The sequence below is a fragment of the Pogoniulus pusillus genome, chromosome 13 (assembly GCF_015220805.1).
Source record: "Pogoniulus pusillus isolate bPogPus1 chromosome 13, bPogPus1.pri, whole genome shotgun sequence".
In the NCBI taxonomy this organism is placed as follows: Eukaryota; Metazoa; Chordata; class Aves; order Piciformes; family Lybiidae; genus Pogoniulus; species Pogoniulus pusillus.
Window position 1 is genome coordinate 17,704,495 of NC_087276.1, and position 27,090 is coordinate 17,731,584.

Consider the following 27,090-nt stretch of genomic DNA (forward strand, 5'->3'; position numbering starts at 1 on the left):
GGCTTGACAACTGTTTTTGAAGCTGCCTGAGTGCCCAGGTTGCTGGGTTGGAGAGCTTCACAAGGGGCAGAGTTCTCTTCCTTGAAGCACTAATCCTCTTCTTTGGAAGCACAATTACAGCAAAATAAATAAGCAAGCAAGCAGCATTTCAAAACCATCAGAACAAATGCTCTGATTAACCTAATCATGCATTCCCCTCCCCCCCCCCACCCTTGCATATTTAATTCATTATTTGTATTTTTCTCAGGTGCTGATCATTTTGTCCAAATTCAGGATCAGAAATGTGAGTATTTTGCTGAAACAGAAAGAGAAAAAACCCAACCCAAACCGAATCAAACAGCTCTGAGAAATCCCCCAGGCAGCAGTGGGGGGGGATGGAGATTTGGGTTTTTGGTTAGGTACCTGAATGCATCACAATAATTACAGCAGTTTGCAGCATTTCCCATCTGCAGCCCAACTCTATAGCAAGTTGATTAGAAAATAAAACAACAACAACAAAACCCCAAACCTGAAGGGAACAGGCTGGAAATATGAAGATGAGGGCCACTGAGCTTCACAAGAGCAAGGAAATGATGAGGCAGGTTCCTCATTATCCGGCAATGGGTTTAATTCTGAGGGCTTTCACGGGAACAAAGGCAGGCACTTGACAATGATTTGTATGATTTCTGCACCACCATCTTCTGGGCAGGGAACCAACTCCTGCTAAAAATGCTTCTTTAAGTGGTGCTGACTGGAAACGTTCAGCTAATGCAAACGCTAACATCTGCATGACTTTCCCTCCACCCCCACCCTTCCCTCTCTTAAGGCCAGAGGTAACTTTAAAATAAAATGAAATGATGATGCTTTGAGACTCAGCCTCAGCACAGGTGTAATTGTACCGACTGCCTGACAGGAAACTGCAGCTGCTGCTGCTCTGTGGAGGGCCTTTAGAAAGAGCCTCAAATGGAGAGGAGCAACCTCCTGTGCCACTACAGGTGAGGAAAGCAGCTCTGTGAAGGACCTGGGAGACAACAAGTTCACCATGGGCCAGCAGTGTGCCCTCAGGGCCAAGAAGGCCAAGGGTAACTTGGTAATTAAGAAGGGTAGGAGGAGGTCAAGGAGTTCTTCTCCCCCTCTATTCTGCCCTAGTGCAGTCTGGTGTGGAGTACTGGGTCCAGTTCTGGACTTCCCAGCTCAAGAGAGGCAGGAAACTGCTGGAGAGAGTCCTGGGGAGGCTGCAAAGCTGCTGAGGGGCCTGGAGCAGCTCTGGAAGGAGCAAAGGCTGAGAGCCCTGGGGCTGAGAGCCTGCAGAAGAGCAGCCCCAGAGGGCATCTGAGCAATGCTCAGCAAGAGCTAAAGGAGCTGTGGAGGGCAAGAGGCTGGGGCCAGACTCTTGTCAGTGGTGCCCAAGGACAGCACAAGGAGGCTGGAACCCAGGAGGTTCTATCAGAGCAGGAGGAGAAAGTTGTTTGTTGTGAGAGTGCTGGAGGGCTGAGGCAGGCTGCCCAGAGAGGTTGTGGAGTCTCCTTGTCTGGAGAGCTTCCAAACTGCCCAGGGCATTGTGATGCTGGGCAGGCTGCTGTGGGTGCCCTGCTTTGGCAGGGGTAGGATTGGATGATCTCCAGAGGTCCCTTCCAAGTTCACCATTGTATGATTTATGATCATTTGCCTGCAGAGCTGCTTTTAATTTACTCTGTTTCCCAGCTGCTAAACAAGCACCCAGGTGATGCCACTTCCCAGCCTGGCAATAAGAGCAGGATCCCCACCTCCACTCTGCCAAGACACATGCAAGGTAACTTCTCTAGTGTTTCTTCAGTTTCTCACCCTGTAATGGGAAGCAGAATTTGGCCCCAAATTAGCTCCAATTAATCTGATGCTAATGTCACTGATTACAACTGGCTGGGATGATTTAGGCAGTAAAACACAGCTCATTGGCAATCTGTTAATGCTAATGCAGGCAAACCTGTGAATTAATGTAGGAGAAGAAAGGCTCTGTGTTTTCAGCTGCTTTCAATGTTGCCTTAATTAAACTGCTTTAATGCAGCCAGAAGTTAAAGGGAAGCCTAAAGCACCTCGAAGTGCTGGGAAGTTTGGTGTAAAGGCAGACAAGGTCTGTGCTGACCTGTGTGAGCTATGGCCACGGTGTTGTATGGTTGACAAGCAGTGGTTCCAGGAGTTCAGGGTTCATTTCACTTTGTACAAGTACCAGCTTTGGGCCTGGGACAGGCAAGGTAAGTTGTAACAGTTTTTCATTGCTTTTGGGTGGGATATGATGGGTTTGGTTGATGTACTCTGTTTCACAGGTGTTTCTCAAATGGGCACTGGGTTGCTGGAGCAGGCAAAGAAGCATGGAAGTAAAATGTGCATGGATTTAACTAATAACTTACATCTGCCATTGTTAGCTGGTGGGATTCTTCTATAGGGCAGGCTAGGCAGTGCCAGCTTTCACAGGACCACAAACCAGGGCAGATATTAAAACATGTTTTCAAAAGGAGAGAACTCAAATGCCAGGCAATCATCTGCAATGCACATGGCTCTCCCTGCATCCTCTGGGAGACTAAGCAGCAAGAGAGCCAAGCATCTAGAATACAAATCACAGGCTCACAGGATGTTAGGAGTGGGAAGGGACCTCTGGAGATCTTCCAGTCCAAGCTCTGCCACAGCAGGACCAAAGAATTGGTCACACAGGAACACATCCAGACAAGGCTGGAAAGGCTCCAGAGCAGGAGACTCCACAGCCTCTCTGGGCAGCCTGTGCCAGGCCTCTGGGACCCTTACAGTCAACAACTTCTTCCTCATGTTGAGGTGCACCTTCCTGTGCTGCAGTTTCCATCCATTGCACTTGTCCTGTGCCGGGGCACAAGTGAGCAGAGACTGTCCCTGTCCCTTCCTCTCTGACCCCCAGCCCTCAGCTATTGACAGACATTGCTCAGATCCCCTCTCAGCCTTCTGCTCTGCAGACTAAGCAGCCCCAGGGCTCTCAGCCTCTCCTCATCAGGCAGTGCTGCAGGCCCTGCAGCATCCTTGCAGCCCTCCCTTGGACTCTCTCCAGCAGATCCCTGTCCCTCTTGAACTGGGGAACCCTGTTCACTGTGTCACCTCAGGCAACCCAAACATGATGGACATTAGGCTGAAGGTCTGAGGAGGACCTTGAATGCTTATTTATGAATGTGTAGGAAATTTAATTACCTTCTAATAACCCACTTAATTACTAATATTCCTTAACATTACTGAAGTGTCATTAATACTTCTGAGTGATGCTCGAAGACAAATGTTATTACTACTAGATGTCCTACCAAGAACATTGTGAAGATGATGATGAGTAGATGTTCTCAAGTGCATAAAAATATAAACTCTCTTAGTCCTCACTGGTTAACCTTTAGCTATGAGGAGAAAATAAACCTTTTATAGAATTCCCTGTCGCTCTGGAACTGGGGAGCCCAGAACTGGATCCAGTGTTCCAGGGGAGGTCTCAGCAGGTCAGGGTAGGACTTTGTAACAGTGTGAAATGCAGCACCCCGATACTTAGATCCTAAACAGAAGCATTGGTGTCCTCAGCATGAGAAGGACACAGAGCTGTTTGAGCCAGGCCAGAGGAGGCCACACAGATGATCCCAGGGCTGCAGCAGCTCTGCTGTGAGCACAGGCTGAGGGAGCTGGGGGTGTGCAGCCTGGAGGGCTCCAGGGGGACCTCTGAGCTGCCTGCCAGTGCCTGAAGGGATCCTGCAGGAAGGCTGCAGAGGGACCTTTGCTGAGGGTGTCTGGAGCCAGACCAATGGGGAATGGTTTGGAGCTGAGGAAGAGGTTCAGTGTGAGAGTGTGGAGAGACTATCACAGGCTGCCCAGGGAGGCTGTGGTTGCTTCGTTGCTGGGGGTGTTGCAGGCCAGGCTGGATGAGGGCTTGAGGAGCTGAGTCTAGCTGAGAGGTGTCCCTGGGCATGGTGGTGAGGCTGGAGCAGATGAGCTCTGAGGTCCCTTCCAGCCTGAGCCAGTCTGCATTCCATGGTGTGTGAGGCTCTCTGGGCTGTGTCTATTTTTTGATATGTTTATGTGACAGAAAAAAGTGAACTTGGAGACATTTGTCACAAAACTTTAAGTATGTGTCCCCAGCCAGCAAGGTGCTCTCCAGGTAAAAGTATAATGAGATATCTGAATCTTTGGAATTAATAAATGCTCTTGAAGCAGCCCTTCTGTGGTGCCAGGGGTAGCTCTGGAGATAGCAGGGGAGGAAGATTGATGGGCTGTGCAGGTGCTGGTGCCATTTGAAAGACCTTCAGAAAGAAACAAGTAGGATTCCTGAAAGCATTTCTTGAGAGGAATGCCTGACTTTGACAACAAATGGATGCCCCCCAAGAGAACTGACAAAGTGAGAGAACAATCAAGGAAGAGCAGAGGGAGGCTTTGGGAGGGGCAAAACCCCCAGGTAAAGGAAGTGTTTAAAATCTGTTTCCAGAACACTGAGAAGTTTCTCCCCCACCTGCTGCTGACTTCTTTTCTCCTCTAGACAGTGCAGATCTTGCCTTTGTGTTGGGTGGGACTCAAGCTCCCAAAATGAGCCTTACCTAGGGATGTGGGGTGCAAGGTCTTTCCTAGGTGCTTCCACAAGGCACCTTGTGTGGGGTAACACAAGCAGAGCCATAGAATGAGGTTGGTTTGAAAGGACCTTAAAGTTCATCTGGAACCAACCCCCTGCCATGGGCAGGGACACCTCCTACTAAACCAGGTTGCTCAGGGCCCCATCCAACCTGGCTTTGAATACTTCCAGGCTTGGAGCCTGCACAGTGCCTCTGGGCAACCTGTTCCAGTGCTTTACCACCCTCATGGGGAAGATTTTTTTCTTAATGTGTCATCTAAATCCAGCTTCTGCCAGTTTGAAGCCATCACTCCTTGATCTGTCACTCCATACCTTTGTCCAAAGTCCCTCTGCAGCTCTCCTGTACCCCCTTCAAGTGCTAGAAGGCTGCTCTAGGGGCTCCCTGGGCTCAAGGATCTTCAGAGGTCCCTTCCAACCCCTACTGTTCTGTGATCCTCTTTCATTTAGGAATTTCATCCATCCAGGCTGTTAACCTATGGGTATTGGAATGGGCTGCCCAGGGAGGTGGTGGAGTCACCATCCCTGGAGGTGTTCAAGAAAAGCCTGGATGAGGCACTTGGTGCCATGGTCTGGTTGACTGGCTAGGGCTGGGTGCTAGGTTGGACTGGATGAGCTTGGAGATCTCTTTCAACCTGGTTGATTCTATCATTAATCATCTTTGTGGCTCTGCACTGGACTCTTTGAAACAATCCTGTGATCCCTAGAGCTGTAGGATCTGCTGAGACCCCTGCCCACCTCTGCTTTCCTGATGGCAGCTCCAAAGGCTGGGAGCATCCACTCTCTTCTGCAAGAGAAATAGTCTTGGTTGAGGCTGGGCCCTGAGACCACATTTCCTAGAGGACTGAGAGTTGTCTAAGGCAAAGATCATTTGGAGGGGACTACCTACATTTATACCTTACAGTTATGGAGGGTGTATTTTTGCATTTAAAGACAAAAATAATGAGACTTGAGAGTGTGCTCAAGCTTTAACCTCATCTTCAGCAGCTGTGAAGCCCTCGTGTGTGTTCTGTAGATACATGATAGGAGAACTAATTTGCCACACCACAAATGCCCCTCTGAGGCACAGCTGGGAGTGTGCTGCAGGCATGAAGGTAGTTGAAGCACAGGAGACATCGTGTCACACAGTCACAGCATGTTAGGAGTTGGAAGTGACCTCCAGAGATCATCCAGGCCAACCCCTTGCCAGAGCAGGGGCACGCAGGGCAGGGCACACAGGAACACAACCAGGGGAGTTTGGAAAGGCTCCAGAGAAGGAGACTCCACAACCTCTCTGGGCAGCCTGCTCCAGGCTCCAGCACCCTCACAGGGACAAAGTTTCCCCTCCTGTTCCCTGGCACCTCCTCTGCTCCAGCTTGCTCCCAGTGCCCCTTGGCCAGCCCTGAGCAGAGCCTGGCTGCATCCTCCCAACACTGCCCTGCACATCTTTAGCAGAGCACTGAGGGCAGCCCTCAGGCTCCTCTGCTGCCAGCCCCAGCTGCCTCAGCCTGGCCTCACAGGAGATGTTCACTGCCTGCAGCAGCTTGGGGGCTCTGGGATGGGCTCTCTCTTGAAGTTCTCTGAGGCCTTTCTTGAGCTGAGTGGCCCAGAAGTGGACACAATATTCCATCTGTGAGCTCATCAGGGCAGAGTAGAGGGGGAGGAGAACCACTTTGGACCTAGGTCTCTTCTGCCAGGCAACCAGCAATAGAACAAGGGGACACAGTCTCAAGTTGTGCCGGGTGAAGTATAGGTTGGATGTTAGAAGGAAGTTGTTGGCAGAGAGAGTGATTGGCATTGGAATGGGCTGCCCAGGGAGGTGGTGGAGTCACTGTCCTTGGAGGTGTTGAAGAAAAGCCTGGATGAGGCACTTAGTGCCATGGTCTAGATGACTGGCTAGGGCTGGGTGCTAGGTTGGACTGGATGAGCTTGGAGGTCTCTTCCAACCTGGTTGATTGATGATTCTGTACTCACCACAGTTATCCTAATCCAGCCTTGGATGCCCTTGGTCTGCTTGGCTACAAGGGCAGACTGCTGGCTCCGGGGCATACTTTGTGTCCACCAAGACCACCCAGAGCTGCTCTTCAACAAGTCAGCCCCCAACCTCTGCTGGTCCCTGGGCTTGTTCTTTCCCAGATGCTAGACTCTCCCATCTCCAGCAAAGTGGCATGAGGCTGGCCAGGAGATGTGCTGAGTAACAAGCACAAACCCAGTGTGAACTATTTGTGTACTTACATTTAACTGCCTTTCTTACACCAACACCTCCAGGGAATCATTTCATTTCCTATTTAATTTCAGATGTTGCAAATGCCTGAAGGTTGTTATAAATTATGTATGGGACTAAAAGTTACAGTTTCTATTCTTTGCTGGGTATGGATTGCATTTTAAATTAAACATGCTGTAGAGCCATGGTTGAGCAGGACATCAGCTTGTTTCCTTTGCACCCTTCTTGGACTCTGCAGTCAGTGGCTCTAGAAGGTGTAAAATGTTTCATGTTTTACTGCAGAGTAATTCCTGTTAACCAGCTTCTGGGGAGATTCTGCTGCTTTGGGAGGAGTTCAGAAAGCTTAAGGTGTGGAGACCCCAAGTCCTGTGTCTGAGCTTTCCCATATGATGCTTTGCTGAGTTATTTATTGCTTTCCTATTGCCAGCACTAATATAGTTAATGGCCATATGCTGATAAAAGCCCAAATTCTGAGCTTCTGGGGGGGTTACAGGCAATAATTCTATTGTCCTCTAAATCACAGAATGGGATGGGCTGCAAGGGACCTCCAAAACTCGTCCAGTCCAATCCTGTGCACTCAGCAGGGACATACTCTGCTAGAGCAGGCTTTCCACAGCCCCATCCAGCCTCACCTGGAATATCTCCAGGGTGGGTCCTCAACCACCTCCCTGGGCAGCCTGTTGCAGTGTTCCAGCATCGTCCTGGTACAGAACTTGTTCCTCACATTCAATCTCAATTGGCTGTGCTCTAGTTTGAGGCCTTTCCTTCATCCTGTCCCTGCAGGCCTTTACAAACAGTCTCTCTGCAGCCTGCTTGTAGCCCCTTCAGGCACTGGCAGGCTGATACTAGGTCTCCCTGGAGCCTTCTCTTCTCCAGGTTGCACACCCCCAGCTCCCTCAGCCTGTCCCCATAGCAGAGCTGCTCCAACCCCCTGATCATTTTCATGGCCTCTTCTGGACCTGCTCCATCAGGTCCATGTCTTTCCTAAATGCTGTGTCCAGCAGGAACAGGGAGGGGATTGTCCCCTTGGGCTCGGCTCTGGTGAGCCACACCTCGGGTTCAGTTTTAGGCACCTCTTTACAAGAGAGATGTGGAGGTGCTGGAACCAGTGCAGAGCAGGGCAAGGAAGCTGGGAAGAGCCTGGAGAAGAAATCTGACGAGGAGAGACTGAAGGAGCTGGGGATGGTTAGTGTGAAACAGAGGAGGCTGAGGGCAGACCTCATGGCTGTCTGCAGCTACCTGAAAGGAGGCTGTGGAGAGGCTGCTGCTGGGCTCTGCTCACAGGTCATTAGTGACAGAACAAGAGGGAATGGCCTCAGGCTGCCACTGGGGAGGTTTAGACTGGACATGAGGAAACATCTTTCCCAGCAAGAGTGGTCAGGCACTGGAATGTGCTGCCCAGGGAGGTGGTGGAGTCACCAACCCTGGCTGTGTTTAAAAGTGGTTTGGATGTAGTGCTTGGGGCTATGGTTTAGGGTGAGCCTGGTAGGGAGGGTTCTGGGTTGGACTCGGTGATCCTGAGGGGCTTTGCCAGCCTGAGTGTTTCTGTGACATATGTCTATACTGAGGGCTCTGGAGCTGGATGCAGTACTCCAGGGGAAGTCTCACTAGAGCAAAGTGACAGAATCATCTCTCTGGATCTGCTGGCAGCACATCTGAGAACTGAGATAGTTGTAGCTCGTACCAGTGCAATGAGGATCCCAGCTGGGTGGGAGTAGGAAGGGACCTCTGGAGATCATCCAGTCCAACTCTCTGCTAAGGCAGGGACACTCACAGCAGCTTTCCCAGCATCACAGTGTTCTAATAGCAACCTTCCAGGACCTGAAGTGGGCTACAAGAAGGCTGCAGAGGGCCTGTTTGGGAAGGCCTGCACTGATAGGAGGAGCAATGGTTTGAAATGGGAGCAGAGCAGACTGCCTGTGAGGAGCGAGTTCTGCATGAGGAAGGTGCTGGAACACTGGGACAGGTTGCCCAGGCAGATGGTTGAGGCCCTGCCCCTGGAGATATTTGAGATCAGGCTCACCAGGGCTTGAGCAACCTGAACTAGTGCAGGATGTCCCTGCCGAATGCAGGGGGCTGGACTAGGTAGCCTTTGGTGGTCCCTTCTGACTGAAGCCATTCTGTGGCTCTCTATACACCCCAAAGATTGGGTGTTCTGAAGGTGAAGTGGCAGCACTGAGGAAGGCTGGAAAAACCCTTCTCTGGGCTGCTAAGAATAACCCCAATGATAAAGCAGAAAGTGAGAACTGTGCTGAATGGGGTCAGAGCCATTTAATAAATCCTGCTTATTACCTTGATGAGCTGAACCCGGGCAAGTGGAGCTAGTGAGGAGTCTGCACTGGTGAGCAGTCATTAAACCATTGTGAGGGTAACAGAAGCAATCATCATTAGCCTTGGCTCTGCTGTTACCTCATTAAAAATGCTTTGTTTTTAATGCCTCCTACATCAGTCACAGTTGTAGTAGGGGTAGCTGGTATCATTTAATAACAAAATATGCTTGGCTTAGGTTGGAGGCACCAAAGTGTTTGGCAGCTGCAGCAGATGATCCAAAGAGCCTTGCTGCAGATAGGGTTGGGTAGTTTGACTAATTAGAAGCAGGTGGAATATTGGAACGTTGAGGGCAATAAGAGAGATGCTGCTTCAGGATTTGACAGCTAATGATCATAAGAAGATCATTTGCAGCAGCTGGTAATTAAAGATGGGATCTCTACCAGCAGAAAATCCTGTGCTTGGGGGTGAAAAAGGAGGTTTGGTTTTAAAGCAGATGAAAGAATCTTGTCAGTTGGAGATTTACATTTCCATTTCCTGAGAGGTTTGGAGGGAGAAATAGATCTACCCTTTGGAAACAATGCCTTCTGGGATTCCCAGCTCAAGAGAAACAGGGAACTACTGGAGAGAGGCTGGAGAAGGCTACAAAGCTGTCAAGTATGGTGCCTTTGGTAATTCAGAGTGAATCACAGATTGAGTCTGTGAGGTCTCTTCAACCACCAGGAGCTCACAATCCCACCACTGCTGCTAAGTGGTGTCCCTCAGCACCACCTTTTAAACGCCTTCAGGGATGGCGTCTCTACCTCTTCCTTGGGCAGCCTATTCCAGTGCTGGATAACCCTTTCTGACCTGGGGCATGTGGAAGGAGAAAAGGTGTCTAGAGAAGGAGTCTTCTCTATACACATAGAGGCTTGGCATGAGTGGAGGCACTGCCTGCCTGAAGGGAGCTCAGCTGAAGGAAGGAAGGTGTATGTGCTCCAGCTGACAACGGCAGCACCAGATCTCATTGCAGCAGTCGTGGAGTGGTTGGGGTTGGAAGGCACCTTTCAAGGTCATCTAGTTCAAGCCCCCTGCATTTAGCAAGGGCATCTGCCACTAGAGCAGGTTGCTCAGAGAGGTTGTGGAGTCTCCTTCTCTGCAGAGAGTCCAAACCCCTTGGACATTGTGACTTTGGGCAAGCTGTTGTGGGTGCCCTACTTGCGCAGATGATCCTCAGAGATCCCTTCCAGCTGCTACCTCTCTGTCATTCTATCCCTTCTCTGGCTATCTGTAACTATATAATAGGACAAGATAGGAACTTCCTGGTTGGTGCTTATTAAGGCTGTAACCAGCATTTTGTGACCCCTGCTATGCCACTAGCTGCTAATAGAATTGTCTATGCCAAATTAATGAGTCCTCTTAAATCATTTAAGCAAACAGATGCTGCCTGCTAAGATAGCTGAGAGCATTTGTTAGCTGTAAATGATTTAGATGACAATCTTCCTGGAATAGTTATTCTGAGTGTGCTTGTGGGTTGGAAATATTTATGTCAATAAAGACCAGCAAGGGGAGCACTTCTGATGGAAGGGGGGGGGGGGGGGAAGGAAAGGTAATTAGCAGTTAATGATTTATTAATGGTTCATAAATATATAAAAAAGATGGTTATACTAATATCAACAGTTCCAGGCAGTTAGAGGCAGGCAACTGCCAGTACTTTGTATCTAGATTAGGGATGAAAGCTCCTGCTGCCATCTCAGAACACTTGGAGCTGCAGTGTCCCAGGGGATCGCAGGGCTGGGAAGCAGAAGCTGTGAGATGGGTTTCAGTGCAGCACCATAGAACTGTTGAGGTTAGAAGAGACTACTGAGCTCATCACGTCCAACCACGCACCTAGAGCTCAGCCCCACCACTAAACCACCTCCTTCAGCACCATATCCATGCATCTTTTAGATACCTTCAGGGATGATGATGATGATGACTCCACCAGCTTGATAACTCCAGAGATGGTGGCTCAAGCACCTCCCAACTACTGGTCAACTAGAGCTCACTGGATGGGTTTCCCCCCCCAACAGCTCAATTTAAGTTTTTCATGCCCAAAAAGAGGAGTTGAGTTGGTCTAAACCAAATTTCCCTCATCCACAAACAGATTTATGGTCCATGGAGAAAGAAATTCTGCAGCTCAGCTCCAGGTTGACCCATAATGATGTGGCATCAGGGTCAGAAGTAGATGTGGTAGAGCATCTCTCTGGCACAGTGTCTCCAGCACCACTTTGCTGGAGCAAGACTCGGTCTGACCCTACACACCAGCCTTGGTCTCAACAAAACAGCTCCCTGGGGTGATGGGGAGGTCTCAGTGGGCAGCAGGGTGGTCCACACCTTCAGGGGCAGGAAGGCAGGGGGGGCACCTGTGGGAAGGAGCAGACAGCACAGGTGAGCCTCAACTGCCCAGCAAGGGATTGCAGCCCCTTCCCTCTTCAGAAGCAAGCTGAAGGGTGCCCAGGGTCAAGCCTCTTCCCTGGCTGCTGTCCTAGGAGGACTCTGAGGACTCTGCCCCATCCCTGTGTTCCTCAATCCAGCTCCTTAATCCAGTTCCTGTCTGCTGCTAAATCCAGTCTGGGCCTTGCCCAGTGCCTGCCCCCAGCATCAGTGGTGCCCTGAGGAGTTGGGTTCCAGGCTGGTATGTGCCTTTGTGTTTCTGTCCCATGGCTTTGTTCTTTTTTCCATCCCATCTGGGTTAGTTTCTTTCTCTCCCTTCCTCCCTTTGGAAGGCAGAGGGGTTTGCAGGGGGTGCCTGACACCCATCTGCAGCCTGCCCAGCTCTGCCCTTTGATATCAGCATGTACAGCTTGGGCAGTGTAAGTTCATTGTCAGGTCCTATTCCAGATTTAAGAGGTGGTTGTGTCTCATACCCTTAGTCTTGGAGACTTGTTGACACTGTGGATCTTACAGCGAGAGGAACTCAGGCTGTTTCCTGATGGAGTAAGCAGGGATCCATCATGGTTCAAGCCTCATTGGCTGCAACTAGCATTGATTACTGGGGATGGAGAAGGAAGAAATATAGATTTGTCATTGTGTGTGGTTTGCAGGGATTAAAATGAGGTAACTCATGTTAAAAAGTGAGAGTATAAATAAGAACCCCCTGCAGACCAATTACACAGACTCCATTTGCAGCCCACAAGTTTCTGATGGCTTCTTAGTGAAAAAAAAATGTAGTATGTGGATGTGTTATACATGAAAAATGTACAGGATGGATGAAGGAGAAACTTCCTGCATGTTATCTGGGCTGGAAGGCTGGAGGAAATGGTACAGCTCACTTTGTGTGTGTCTGCATTAAAACATGCCTGTGCCCTAAGGAGAGTTTGACTTGAGCTTGATGTGTGGTTGTGCTCATCAGGGGAAAGCTCTGACAGGAATATTCCTCTGTCTCTGCCTAACTGCTGGGGCTAACTTTTGATGGAAAGCTGAACTAAAGATACCATGAACATATCCACAGGGTCATAGAGCAGCTTAGGTTGGAAGGGAGCTCGGAGCTCATCTGCTCCAACCTCCACGCCATGCCCAGGGACACCTCTCAGCTAGACTCAGCTGCTCAAGCCCTCATCCAGCCTGGCCTGCAACACCCCCAGCAAGGAGGCAGCCACAGCCTCCCTGGGCAGCCTGGGACAGACTCTCAGCACCCTCACACTCAACAACTTCTTCCTCAGCTCCACTCTAAGCCTGCTCTGCCTCAGCTCCAAACCATTCCCCCTTGGCCTGGCTCAGACACCCTCAGCAAAAGTCTCTCTACAGCCTTCCTGCAGGATCCCTTCAGGCAGTGGCAGGCAGCTCTGAGGTGCCCCTGGAGCCTTCTCCTCTGCAGGCTGCACACCCCCAGCTCCCTCAGCCTGTGCTCCAGCCCTTGGAGCATCTTTGCTGTCCCCTCTGGCGCCACTCCAGCAGCTCTGTGTCCTCCTCCTGCTGGGGACAGCAGAGCTGGAGGATTGGAGGTGAGGCCTCACCTTCATGGAGGAAGAACACCTAAATGCAGCTTTTAGGAATTACATTTTTTCCCCCTGGAGGATCAAAGCTTTCTCATAAAAGTGTCAGAAATTGTTTGGGTTTGTTGTTTTTTTCTCATTTTTATAAAACTGTCAGAGCAGAGATCACAGAATGGCTTAGCTTGGGAGACTTTTAGGTTGGTTGAATCCAACCCATCAGATGAGCCTGGCACCATTCATTTCAAGCCATCACTGAAAGCTCCAGGGTTAAGCCTTCAGGTGAAGGAGCAAGGAGGCTTGCTTGCTTGAGTGAAGTTTTAACACCAGGATGCAGAGTTCAGATAGGTGATTTATTCTCTTGTTAATATTTTCCATTGGGTTACAGCTTTCTAATTCAGAGTTGAGATCTGTAAGGACAGAACATGCCCTCCATGGGGCCAGACTCTTTTCAGTGGTGCCCAGCAAATGGATCAGGGGCACAAACTAGAGCCCAAGAGGTTCCATCTGAACAGGAGGAGAAATTTCTTTGGTGTGAGGGTGCTGGAGGCCTGGAGCAGGCTGCCCAGAGAGCTTGTGGAATCTCCTCTGCAGACATTCCAACCTGCCCTGGCCACTGTGATCCTGGGCAAGCTGCTTTGGGTGACCCTTCTTTAGCAGGGGGTTGGATTGGATGTTAGGAGGAAGTTGCTGGCAGAGAGAGTGATTGGCATTGGAATGGGCTGCCCAGGAAGGGGCTGAAGTTGCTGTCCCTGGAGGTGTCCAAGAAAAGACTGGATGGGGCACTTAGTGCCATGGTCTAGTTGGTTGGATAGGGCTGGGTGCTAGGTTGGACTGGATGATGTTGGAGGTCTCTTCCAACCTGGTTGATTCCGTGATCTCCAGAGGTCCCAACCCTGGAATCTGGGATTTGAGTGATGAAGGCAGGTAACGTAAGGAGATGTAGATCCCAAGAGCTGGCAAATAGAAAGCAAGCTTGGGAAGATGCTTTGTAAAGCTGGAGTGGTTTTGTGGTGGGAGTAAAGGGGAGAGGATTCAGAAGCCACAGCTTGAACTCTTTGGGGATTATATCCCTGTTCCCATGGCTCTGAGCACTTTCATTACTCTTCTACTGAACCCAGAATTTTACAAAGCATCACTTGAGCTCTAATGTTGAGGAAAATTGCCTGAATGATAGTAATCATCTACAATTACAATAAATACATGGAGGGAGCTGCAACTTTGATTTTCTTGTTCTCTCTCTGAGTTTTATTACTCAATAAACTGCAAGCCCAACTCCCTTCACTCACACCACACTTACCACAGTCCTCTCTGATCTTACCTTGATTTTATTGATTTCAGTGGTGTTCAACAGGCATAAACCCCACGAAACTAAAAGGAGAATCAATTCCACATTAATTAAGCAGCATTTTATGCTGCTTAATGGCTCTTGTAATCATCTACAACTGCACCCAGTGCCTGGCAGTCGCACCCGGGCAGAGCTCCACACAAACACGTGCCCTGAGCAGCGAACTCGCCCTGGGTTGGCACATTTTCAGGGGGCAGCCTTTGCTGTCAAATTGTGTCTGGGTTATAAATGGTGACAGAGAAGCGATGGTCACAAGCAGCCCCACGTGAGCCCAAGCTACTTTTTATTTATCCATGCTCCCCCCCAGCAGAAAGGGCTATTAAAAAACCCATCAGGTAATGCCTGGATACTTCATGAGCTTTCCCAGTCTGAGGAGGATTTCCAGCACGACAAAACTCTCAGGACCTCATCTACAGACCACTGAAGCAAGAGGAGGGATTATTTGTTTACAGCTCATTATATTTCAGTTTTGAGCAGTGATTCCCTGGCTCATTTATTTACTCAGCAGCCAACATTATGGAAGGTTTTTAAATGGCAGGAAGGACTTCAGCGTTCCTCATACTCAGGCACTGGAACACAAACCTGATGAGGAGAGGCTGAGGGAGCTAGGGGTGTGCAGCCTGGAGAAGAGGAGGCTCAGGGCAGACCTCATTGCTGTCTACAACTACCTGAAAGGACATTGTAGCCAGGTGGGGTTGGACTCTTCTCCCAGGCAACCAGCAACAGAACAAGGGGACACAGTCTCAAGTTGCGCCAGGGGAGGTCTAGGCTGGATGTTAGGAGGAAGTTGATGTCAGAGAGAGTGATTGGCATTGGAATGGGCTGCCCAGGGAGGTGGTGGAGTCACCATCCCTGGAGGTGTTGAAGCAAAGCCTGGATGAGGCACTTAGTGCCATGGTCTAGTTGACTGGCTAGGGCTGGGTGCTAGGTTGGACTGGATGATCTTGGAGGTCTCTTCCAACCTGGTTGATTCTATGAGGTGGGGTTGAAAGTTTGGTATCTAAAATGCTTTGGACCTGGGTATAGAAAGGAAGCAGCACCTACTGTACTGGAACTGGGCTAGCCTGGGGGCTTCATGCTTTTACCTCTTGACATGGCACTTTCTCCAGAGTGCTGCTTTGTGCCCTGTCCAGATAGGTTCATTTTAGTTGAGGAGTGGCCTTTAAATTTTTCCATGTTTTGCTCTAAGCCTTCTCTTTTCTGTCAGTAGTTTCTTATTCCTTAGTGTCGTAGGGTTTGGTTTACCCTAGGGTTGGATTCTGGCTTAAAAGATACAAGGAAGGATTTTATTTTCCATGTCTTTTTCACACTCCTTGGTTGAGACTCCACCTGGAAGGCACAGCTGCTGCTGCTGACTCACTGCTGCATTCAACTCTGATCAGACAAAGGGTTTACTCCACCTAAGAGTTCCTGCTCTAGGAGCTTTCTGCAGCAGATGTGTGTGAAGTGATCTCAGGTTGTCCCTTACAGGTTTGCTGCGTTTCTGTCCGTGTAGGGGGTGTGATGTGCCCTCTGTGCTGTTCAGTTCAGCTGCTCTGCAGAGCACGGATTCACTTAGAGAAACAAAGCTTGTGACTCTGTTTTGCAAGAGGACTTCCATTTTGGAAGGACAATACACCCATGATCCTTGTAATGCTTAAGATTTACTCTTCCTTTTCTCACAGGGACACAATGAAACTGATTGCTTAGATACAGCAGACATTATGGTCTGTCTTCTCGGGGGTGTGTGTGTGTGTGTTTTTTCCTCCCTTTAACTGTGCATTTACACATGAATGGGCCATTGGTTCCAAACGGCGAGAAGATCACAGTGAATTATGTTCACTTCAGAAAGACAGTGTCAAATTCAATCTGGTATAAACTCCTCACATCGTTTCAAGTGGAGGAAGCTGTTTGAATTTGTGTGGTCGGCAGCAGAACTTGCCCTGGCAGCCTGGAGCTAGATGGGGCTCCTCGTACCCTCCTTTTATGATCAGGTTGACCCCTGGTGGATGTGGGGCAGGCTGTGGATGTATTCTACCTGGACTTCAGCAAAGCCTTTGACACTGTCTGCCACAACAAGCTCCTAGCCAAGCTGGCTGCTCATGGCTTGGACAGATTCACTCTGTGCTGGGTCAGGAACTGGCTGGAGGGCCAAGCCCAGAGAGTGGTGGTGAATGGTGCCACATCCAGTTGACAGCTGGCACTGTTGGTGTTCCCCAGGGGTCAGTGCTGGGCACAGTCCTGGTCAACATCTTTATTGATCTGGACGAGGGGAACTGAGTCCAGCATCAGTAAGTTTGCAGATGACACAAAGCTAGGAGCAGGTGTTGATGTGTTGGAAGGTAGGAGAGCCCTGCAGAGGGACCTGGGCAGGCTGGATGGGTGGGCAGAGGCCAATGGGATGAGATTGAACAAGGCCAAGTGCAGAGTTCCACACTTTGGCCACAACAACCCCAAGCAGCACTACAGGATGGGGACAGAGTGGCTGGAGAGGAAGAAAGGGACCTGGGGGTACTTGTGGATACTAGGCTGCAGATGAGCCAGCAGTGTGCCCAGGTGGGCAGGAGAGCCAATGGCATCCTGGCCTGCATCAGGAACAGTGTGGCCAGTAGGACAAGGGAGGTTATTCTTCCCCTGTACTCAGCACTGCTCAGGTCACACCTTGAGTGCTGTGTCCAGTTCTGGACTCCCCAATTCAAGAGAGATGTTGAGGTGCTGGAATGTGTCCAGAGAAGGGCAACAAAGCAGGTGAGGGGCCTGGAACAGAAACCCTATGAGGAGAGGCTGAGGGAGCTGGGGGTGTGCAGCCTGCAGAGGAGGAGGCTCAGGGCAGACCTCATTGCTGTCTACAACTACCTGAAGGGAGGTTGTAGCCAGGTGGGGTTGGTCTCTTCTCCCAGACAACCAGCAATAGAACAAGGGGACACAGTCTCAAGTTGTGCCAGGGGAGGTCTAGGCTGGATGTTAGGAGGAAGTTGTTGTCAGAGAGAGTGATTGGCATTGGAATGGGCTGCCCAGGGAGGTGGTGGAGTGGCCGTGCTTGGAGGTGTTGAAGCAAAGCCTGGCTGAGGCACTTAGTGCCATGGTCTAGTTGACTGGCTAGGGCTGGGTGCTGGCCTGGACTGGATGAGCTTGGAGGTCTCTTCCAACCTGGTTGATTCAGTGATTCTAAAGTCTGCCAGGCGGCCCCAAAAGTCAGGCTTATTCTGGGAATGACTTAAAAAGGTATTACAAATTCATTTTCTTTCCATTATTCAAATTAAAAGGAAGCTAAAACTGCTGTGCTTGCTGAAGAAAGCTGTTGCTGAGAGTGATCAGTAATTATCAGTAAGATGTATCCTGTTCGGTTCAGGTCTCTGCTGCTCCAAAGCAATTTGTGTGTCTGACTGCTCCAGCTCGGCTTGTCTGATTCTATAGGAGCACAGGCTGAGGGAGCTGGGGGTGTGCAGCCTGCAGAGGAGAAGGCTCCAGGGGCACCTCAGAGCTGCCTGCCACTGCCTGAAGGGATCCTGCAGGAAGGCTGCAGAGGAACTTTTGCTGAGGGTGTCTGAGCCAGGCCAAGGGGGAATGGTTTGGAGCTGAGGCAGAGCAGGCTTAGAGTGGAGCTGAGGAAGAAGTTGTTGAGTGTGAGGGTGCTGAGAGTCTGTCCCAGGCTGCCCAGGGAGGCTGTGGCTGCCTCCTTGCTGGGGGTGTTGCAGGCCAGGCTGGATGAGGGCTTGAGCAGCTGAGTCTAGTTAGGAGGTGCCCCTGGGCATGATGTGGAGGTTGGAGCAGATGAGCTCTGAGGAACATTCTAACCAGAGCCATTCTGGTCTGACAGGTTATGGTTCTATGGTTGATTTCTGGGTGACTGAGGCTCTCACACAGATCAGTGTGAGATCATCACCTCTCACAGTCTTCTTAATTCTGGTTGTAGTGATCACTGAGTCACCAACTCTGGTTGTGTTTAAAAGTCATTTGTGTGTGGTGCTTGGGTGTATGGTTTGAGGTGAACCTTGTTGAGTAGGGTTAGTGGTTGGACTTGGTGATCCCAAGGATCTTTTCCAAGCTGAATGTTTCTGTGGTTCTGTGAATGTTCTGAAGGCTTTGATGATTGCTTTGGAACCCACCAAACCCTGGTTCCATGCCTGCAGGCCATAGTGGAAAGCAAAGGCTGCCTTTGTATTTCAAGGGTCAGGATGGACTTTTGTGCTGTGAGGTGCAAAGAATGTGGCAGAAACAGCAGAAATCGATGCAGGCCCAGCTTATGCTGCTGCTATCCAGTGCCCAAGCAGCTGGGGGATGCTGTCAGGCATGGCCCTGGTTCATGGAATTGTTTCCATTGGAAAGCATCTCTAAGACCATCAAGTACAACCATCAGCTTAAGACCACCTTGATCATCAAACCCTGTCCCCAACTGCCACAGGTTTCTTGTCCAGGGATGGGGACTCCACCACCTCCCTGGGCAGTCTGTTGTAGTCCCTGACCACTATTGCAGCATAGAAATTTTTACCTACTATCCAATCTAACCCTCCCCTGGCACAATTTCAGGCCATTGTTGGCTTCTCTGGTTGTCATACCCCAGGTTCTGTAAGTCTCTGTGTAAGCAGTTCTCTTCCTTCCCTGCCCACTTCTCTCCAGCAAACTGTTTGCAGCAGTTTTGGAGATGTGTTGCCCCTGTGACTCAACAGAGAAAGAAACAACCCTTCTACTTTTGGTGACCATGTGCTGCTTCCAAGTAATTTGCAATCTAGTGATCTCATCTCTGGCATGCTTCCAAGCTGCACAGCCCTTCAGCCCCGCAGTTTTACATGCTGGCCACAGGGCTTTGCAGGGCATGTTCTTGCAGGCTGATGAGGTGCAGCTCCATTGTGGAGCTTTGTTTCCCTTTTGGATCTGTTCTTTGTGAACTGATTCAATGTTTGACCACATAACCCTGGCACTCACCATCATATGCACTGCTGAGGTTTGTAAGAGATGCGCTGCAGTTGTCCTCAGAAAGAATTCCCAAGCCCTGCTGCTTTCAATGCCTTAATTCTGGGGTCACTTCAATGTGTTGGTAAGTTTGTGTCTTTTCAGAAGTACCCCACAGCACACTGGATGTGAGCTAGAAGAGAAAAACAAAGCTTTGCATTCTAAGTGGAGTTATGGATTCTTAATTCATAGAATCAACCAGGTTGGAAGAGACCTCCAACATCATCCAGTCCAACCTAGCACCCAGCCCTATCCAACCAACTAGACCATGGCACTAAGTGCCCCATCCAGTCTTTTCTTGGACACCTCCAGGGACAGCAACTTCAGCCCCTTCCTGGGCAGCCCATTCCAATGCCAATCACTCTCTCTGCCAGCAACTTCCTCCTAACATCCAATCCAACCCCCTGCTAAAGAAGGGTCACCCAAAGCAGCTTGCCCAGGATCACAGTGGCCAGGGCAGGTTGGAATGTCTGCAGAGGAGATTCCACAAGCTCTCTGGGCAGCCTGCTCCAGGCCTCCAGCACCCTCACACCAAAGAAATTTCTCCTGCTGTTCAGATGGAACCTCCTGGGCTCTAGTTTGTGCCCCTGATCCATTTGCTGGGCACCACTGAAAAGAGTCTGGCCCCATGGAGGGCATGTTCTGTCCTTGCAGATCTCAACTCTGAATTAGAAAGCTGTAACCCAATGGAAAATGTTGAAAAAAGAATAAATCACTCTCTCTGAAGAACTTTCTCCTAACATCCAGCCTATACCTCCCCTAGAACACGTGAGGCTGTGTCCCCAGTCCTCTTGCTGGTTGCCTGGCAGAAAAGCCCAACCCCACCTGGCTACAGCCTCCCTTCAGTGCTGAAAATTGTGCTGATATATGCCCATTCATCTGCCCCCCCCAAAAAATCCTTCCTAAAGATTTCTTCATTTGAAGCCTTAGCTCCATTCAAATATCACAGCAAAATGATTTTAGCAGGGGGAGGAACTGGCACAGTAAAAAGCCCCTGTGGTGCCACCTCAGGAAGCAATATATCAAACACAAACAGCTTGCAGACTTTTCTTGTGCATGCAACTTCATTACTTGGGGGGGGAATTCTATAAAAGGTTTGTTTTCTCCTCATAGCTAAAGGTTAACCAGTGAGGACTAAGAGAGTTTATATTTTTATGCACTTGAGAACATCTATTCATCATCATCTTCACAATGTTCTTGGTAGGACATCTAGTAGTAATAACATTTGTCTTCGAGCATCACTCAGAAGTATTAATGACACTTCAGTAATGTTAAGGAATATTAGTAATTAAGTGGGTTATTAGAAGATAATTAAATTTCCTACACATTCATAAATAAGCATTCAAGGTCCTCCTCAGACCTTCAGCCTAATGTCCATCATGTTTGGGTTGCCTGAGGTGACACAGTGAACAGGGTTCCCCAGTTCAAGAGGGACAGGGATCTGCTGGAGAGAGTCCAAGGGAGGGCTGCAAGGATGCTGCAGGGCCTGCAGCACTGCCTGATGAGGAGAGGCTGAGAGCCCTGGGGCTGCTTAGTCTGCAGAGCAGAAGGCTGAGAGGGGATCTGAGCAATGTCTGTCAATAGCTGAGGGCTGGGGGTCAGAGAGGAAGGGACAGGGACAGCCTCTGCTGCTTGTGCCCTGGCATAGGACAAGTGCAATGGATGGAAACTGCAGCACAGGAAGTTGCACCTCAGCATGAGGAAGAAGTTGTTGACTGTAAGGGTCCCAGAGGCCTGGCACAGGCTGCCCAGAGAGGCTGTGGAGTCTCCTTCTCTGGAGCCTTTCCAGCCCTGTCTGGATGTGTTCCTGTGTGACCTGCATGGGATTCTGTGGCCATGCTCTGGCAGGGCTTGGATTGAAAGATCTCCAGAGATCTCTTCCAACCCCCAACAACCTGTGAGCCTGTGTGGTGTGGTGACCTTCCTGCTTTGAATAACAGCAAAGCAGAGATAGGAAATGTGGGCAAAGAAGGAGCAGAAGCATCTTGTGTACATCTGAAATACAATGCAAACAAATAGACACATTGCTGTGAGTCATCAAGATTATTTCTCCCTAAGCCTGCCAATTTTCCTGTGCTTTTGTGAACTTCCAACAGACTCCCTGCTCTTTACTGCTATAATTACCTTAATTCCTGCCTGAAACCTTGAGTCTGCAGGATGAGGGAATAATGCTCCGGCACAGCCAAAGCTCCCTCTGCAGTGCTGACTGCTGCTGACAAGTTGTGCTTTAGCCTCTGGCTGCTCTATGTTTTTTCTGTGGCCCTCATTTATCGTGCTATAATCACTGGGGTAGTGTCACTGCAGTTTTGGGAAAGGCTTCTATTTCTGAATGTGGGAAGAAGAAAGAAAAGAAAAGAGAAAAGAAAAGGAGGGGGTTTGGGAAGGTATTTTGAGGATCAGGGAGATTAAAGCACAGCAGATGCCATGAATGAGGAGAAACATCACTGTGTTGTGTTGTAGGTGCTGCTCAACATCTCTAGGTGAATGCTAATTCAACTTGGGACGTGTTGATGATGGTTAAAGGCTGCTGGAACTCTAAATGGTGATGTCTGCTGCTGGCATGGAGCTTTCTACCAAAACCAATCCCTGCATCAAAGGAAAAGAGGTAGGCTAGAGGCAGAGCTATCAGTTGAGGCTCATTTCAACTGCAAAGTCAAAGCAAAATAAGGTGGATGCCCCCTCCCTGGCAGTGATCAAGGCCTGGGTGGACAGGCCCTTGAGCAACCTGGTCTAGTGGGAGGTGTCCCTGCTTAATGGTCTTGCAGGTCCCTGCTAAGGCAAACCATTCTACAAGGCATGGGCAAAACCCCAGAGAAAGTTCCATCTGTGGACATCAGTAAGGTACGCTGCTGGTGGTGAAGGTGCCATGGAATCAGAGAATCATTGAGGCTGGAAAAGCCCTTTAAGATCATTGAGCCCAACCATAACCCAACCACCAGGACCACTCAACCATGTCTTGAAGTGCTACACCTACAGGTTTCTTGAACAGCTCCAGGGATGGGGACTCCACCACCTCCCTGGGCAGCCTGTGCCAATGCCTCACCACTCCCTCAGTAAAGAAAATTTTCCTAATGTCCAATGTAAACCTCTGTTTAACTGCCACCAGGAGGTAAAATAAGTTTATAACCACATGTAGAGTGTTACAAATCTACTAAAGGCCACATTTGTGCCATGGCTCTGCTGAGTGGTGTAGAGCTGAAAGAACTGTTTCAGGATTCAGCTAGTGAGGGGTATGGAGAATAGGGAGAAAGAGATTTAGGAGAGCTCTAGGTGCAAATGGCAGCTGCATTTCATATCAATTGCAAGCCACCTAACAATCTCAGGACACAGGATGTTAGGGGTGGGAAGAGACCTCTGGACATCTTCCAGTCCAAGCCCTGCCAGAGCAGGGCCACAGAATCCAGCACAGGTCACACAGGAACACATCCACACAGGGCTGGAAAGGCTCTAGAGAAGGAGACTCTACAACCTCTCTGGGCAGCCTGTGCCAGGGCTCTGGGACCCTTACAGTCAACAACTTCTTCCTCATGTTGAGGTGCAACTTCCTCTGCTGCAGTTTATATCCATTACCCCTTGCCCTGTGCCAGGGCACAAGTGAGCAGAGTCTGCCCCCACCCTCTTGTCCTCCAGCCCTCATGTATTTGCAGACATTGCTCAGATCTCCTCTAAGTCTTCCTGCAGCAGACCAAAGTAATGTCAACTTTTTAATTGCTCCAGGAATCCTGGACACATTTGCATGCTCTGCTTGGAGCCAGATGCTCCTTCACGGGCCCTGACAGTCAGTGGATTCATTGATGTGCCTTCTTCCAGCAAATGAGGTAAACAGCTCTGCTTATCACCTCTTCATTAGCATTTGCTGCCGCAGATCTGATCAGCTCTCTCTCTGGGTGCGGGTGAAGCTTGATTCTCCTCTTTGAGGCGCTGCCTGGCGTTGGCAGGCAGGGCTGGGAGCGGCGGCGGGCGCGGGGCTGTGGCGTGTGGGTCCCCAAGAGGCTTTCTTCCAACCTCAATGAATTTTTCATTTGCCTGCAAGTTTCCTGAATCCTTGCAGGCGAGACAGAAGTTCTCTGTCTACTGCAGAGATGGAAATAGCTCGTTAGCAAAGCTAAGTTTAACAGTCACTTGATCAGGGAGAAGGGAGATGTTCCCCAAGGAGCAGACTTTGGTGTGCTTGGTTATTTGTGGTGGTGAAAGACAGCAGGGAGAGATGTTTCACGGATTTGTTTTGTCTTTAAATGCTGAATGTTAATCCATTTTCTAGATGGATTGTCAGCTTTTTTATCAGATTGGGTAAGAGCTAACATCCTTCATGGGAAGTGAATCTCTTCTGCCACCGAAGGCTTCCTTTGGAGGGAGAGGAGTGAGGTGGGAAATCTAGAAACAATCTTGTGAGGACTACTGAACAAAACCACAGAGTGTTAGAGGTTGGAAGTGACCTCCAGAGATCATCCAGGCCAACCCCTTGCCAGAGCAGTGGCACTCAGGGCAGGGCACACAGGAGCACAACCAGGGAGATTTGGAAGGGCTCCAGAGAAGAAGACTCCACAGCTTCTCTGAGCATTCTGCTCCAGCACTCCTACAGGGACAAAGTTTCTCCTCCTGTTCCCCTGAAACCTCCTCTGCTCCAGCTTGTCCCCAGTGCCCCTTGTGCTGCCCTTGGTCACCCTTGAGCCTGGCTGCATCCTCCCAGCACTGCCCTGCACATCTTTAGCAGAGCACTGAGGGCAGCCCTCAGGCTCCTCTGCTGCCAGCTGCCAGCCCCAGCTCCCTCAGCCTGGCCTCACAGGAGATGTTCACTGCCTGCAGCAGCTTGGGGGCTCTGGGCTTGGCTTTCTCCAGCAGTTCCCTGAGGTCCTTCTTGAGCTGAGGGGCCTGGAACTGGACATAATATTCCAGAAGTGGCCTCAGAAGGGCAGAGTAGAGAGACAGGAGAACCTCTCTGGACCTACTCACCACAGCCCTTCTAATCCACCCCAGGATGCCCTTGGCCTTCTTGGCCACAAGGGCAGATTGCTGGCTCCTGGACATCCTTCTGTGCACCAGGACCCCCAGGTCCTTTATCCCAGAGCTGCTCCCCAACAGGAGATATTCCAGATATGACCTCACCAGGGCAGAGTATAGAGACAGAAGAACTTTTCTCACCCACAGCCCAGGATACCATGTTTATAACACAAACTTAGTTTCATTGGTTTTGTCCTCCTCCTGCAGTGGAGCAAGGAGTACTTTTTCTAGTGTTTGAAGGTGGTGGCTGTGACTGGTCATGCTCATGGTGGGTGCACATGTTTATGAAGAGGTGCAGCTCACAATGGAAGGGTTCAGGTAGAGTGGGAACTCTTTCAGAAGACTGAACCCTTGTGGTCTTGCTTGTTCAGATCAGGATGTCAGGTAATGGCTTATTTTATTAATAGGGTTAAGAGTGTGCTTAATTAAAGCAGAGAAAATTTAACCTATCAAGCTCAACCTACCAAGAAGGTTGAAGAAATCATCTTGGTTTGGGACACTGTTGAGGGCTAATTGAGTTTGAAGTTCACAGGATGCTGTAGCTCTGCAGCATGCTGGTCTCAGTGGCCTTTTGCTGACGTAAGGTGGGTCTGGAGTCTGATCCTTGGCAATGGATTCTGTGCCTATGTGGTCACAACTTCTTTTTTCTGCCTAAATTCCTTAAGCTTTCTGGACAGATGAACTAAAAGCATTCAACTCTGAAGGAAAAAAAAAATAAGAAAAAGAAAACCCAAAGTAGCAATTATGCAAGAAATGTCAATAAATGATGCATGAGAATAAATATATTAAATTAAAGCACTTTAGAGGAGATGCACCCAACTGCTGGGTGGATGCCAAGCTGCAAAAACTCAGCTGCTCTTCTCCTTCAGGAGAAGGACTATGTGATGTGTGGGGCAGGGTTACTCCTACTGTCCCCCCAGTAAATCTGAGCTGCTGTCAGTGCTGATCAAGACTCGATGGCTTCATGGTGTCATCCTGCATCTCATTGTGCTATGGTTGAATATATGAATTGCAGAATTACAGAAAGGCCACAACAACCCCATGCAGCCCTACAGGCTGGGGGCAGAGTTGCTGGAGAGCAGCCAGGCAGAGAGGGACCTGGGGGGACTGATCGACAGCAACCGAACATGAGCCAGCAGTGTGCCCAGGTGACCAAGAAGGCCAATGGCATCTTGGCCTGGATCAGGAATGGTGTGACCAGCAGTACCAAGGAGGACATTCTGCCCCTGTACTGGCACTAGTTAGGCCACTGGCCATTGGTTAGGCCACACCTTAAGTACTGTGTCCAGTTCTGGTCCCCTTAGTTTAGGAAAGATGTTGAGGTACTTGAATGTGTCCAGAGAAGGGCAGCAAGGCTGGTGAGGAGCCTGGAGCACAGCCCTGTGAGGAGAGGCTGAGGGAGCTGGGGATGTGCAGCCTGCAGAAGAGGAGGCTCAGGGCAGACCTCATTGCTGTCTACAATTACTTGAAGGGAGGTTGTAGCCAGCTGGTTTAGGACTCTGCTCCCAGGCAACCAGGCATAGAACAAGAGGACACAGCCTCAAGCTGTGCCAGGGCAGGTTTAGCCTGGACATTAGGAAGAAATTCTTCATGGAAAGAGTGATTGACGTTGGAATGGGTTGCCCTGGGAGGTGGTGGAGTCGCTGTCTGTGGAAGTGTTTAAAAGGAGACTGGATGAGGCACTGTTCTGGAGCACTCCAAATTCCTTCCTTCTCCCCTCCACTTCAGGTGTGAATAGGGAGGAGAAGAAGGTGTGAAAACTGCTTCCCCCTCTCCCCCACCAGCAGGCTTGAAGCAGGGAACAGCAAAAGGCCTTTCTCCACAAGTGTACAGACCTGTGGAATCAGACTGGGGGTTGGCTGGGATTGGCTTCTATTCCAAACTGGGGAGACCCGAGCCGTTTGGCTCTCCTCTGCCCCAGCTGAGGCAGCGTCGCTTCCACCAATCTCTTGTTGGATACAGGAATATTAAATGCAGTGATTTTATAGAATAGTGTGGCTGTGGTGCAGCTATTGTCCAGCCATGGACAGGAGAGGGTTCAGTAAGTGCTGATAGAGGGTTGGAATGACCTTAGGGACTGGTGTAGCAAATGCAAACAAGTGTAAAGCCTGGAGTCTGTGCTTCTCGCCTATCTCTGCTGGCTTGGACTTGCCAGACACAATGTGTGTGTTGTTGAGAGAACATGAAGAATGTCTGCCAAGTAGTGTGTAATCCTAGTGTAGTCCTAACACAAGTGTGTATAACCAATCAGAATTTAACATGATGTTGTAATCCTTCTTATGTGGTCTTCTGATAAAGTATATATCCCTATGCTTGGGGTGCAATAAAGGGATTCAGATGGGATTTGGATTTGGATTGGCTTGTACCAGGCCTTTGCCCCATCTCTTCTTATCCCCCTGATGCTATGGTATGGCAGCTGTGTCTAGAGACACTGCTGAGTTCGGCAGCTTCACCACTCACCTTGCGCTTCTGCCGTGTGGGTCTAGGCTGCTGGACATTGCTTGCAGCATCAGAAGGCAGCTGAGCCACACAGAAACCCAGCACAGGTTCATCACTGAATACCTATCTCACCTCCTGTTCCCTTAATTCTCTGCTCAGCCTGATTGATAGAGGGGTAAAGCTGTGTTTGTAGCTTAGCCTTTTCCGTTGCCTGACTTCCCAAATCTCTGACTTTGCCCATAACATCCTGTGAAGAATTCCTGACTGAATTAGAGCCTGCAAATAAACCTAAACTGGTTCTGTATATAGTCTGTGGGCAGGGTTTGCAGGGAAAGAAAACAATTCTATCATTCCTGCCTTGGCCACATGAATTCCC

The 27,090-nt window shown here is 49.8% G+C and overlaps 1 long non-coding RNA gene across 7 annotated transcripts in view; it reads left to right on the forward strand.

The window, feature by feature from the left end:
• Positions 1-1,997: 1,997 nt before the first annotated feature.
• LOC135180639 (uncharacterized) overlaps positions 1,998-27,090 on the forward strand; it is a 128,366-nt gene continuing 103,273 nt past the window's right edge. For all 7 annotated transcript variants that reach the window (XR_010304514.1, XR_010304520.1, XR_010304515.1 and 4 more), the window contains exons 1-3: positions 1,998-2,210; positions 21,735-21,879; positions 22,992-23,092. This is a non-coding gene — a long non-coding RNA (uncharacterized LOC135180639). The remainder of the gene's footprint in view (positions 2,211-21,734; positions 21,880-22,991; positions 23,093-27,090) is intronic.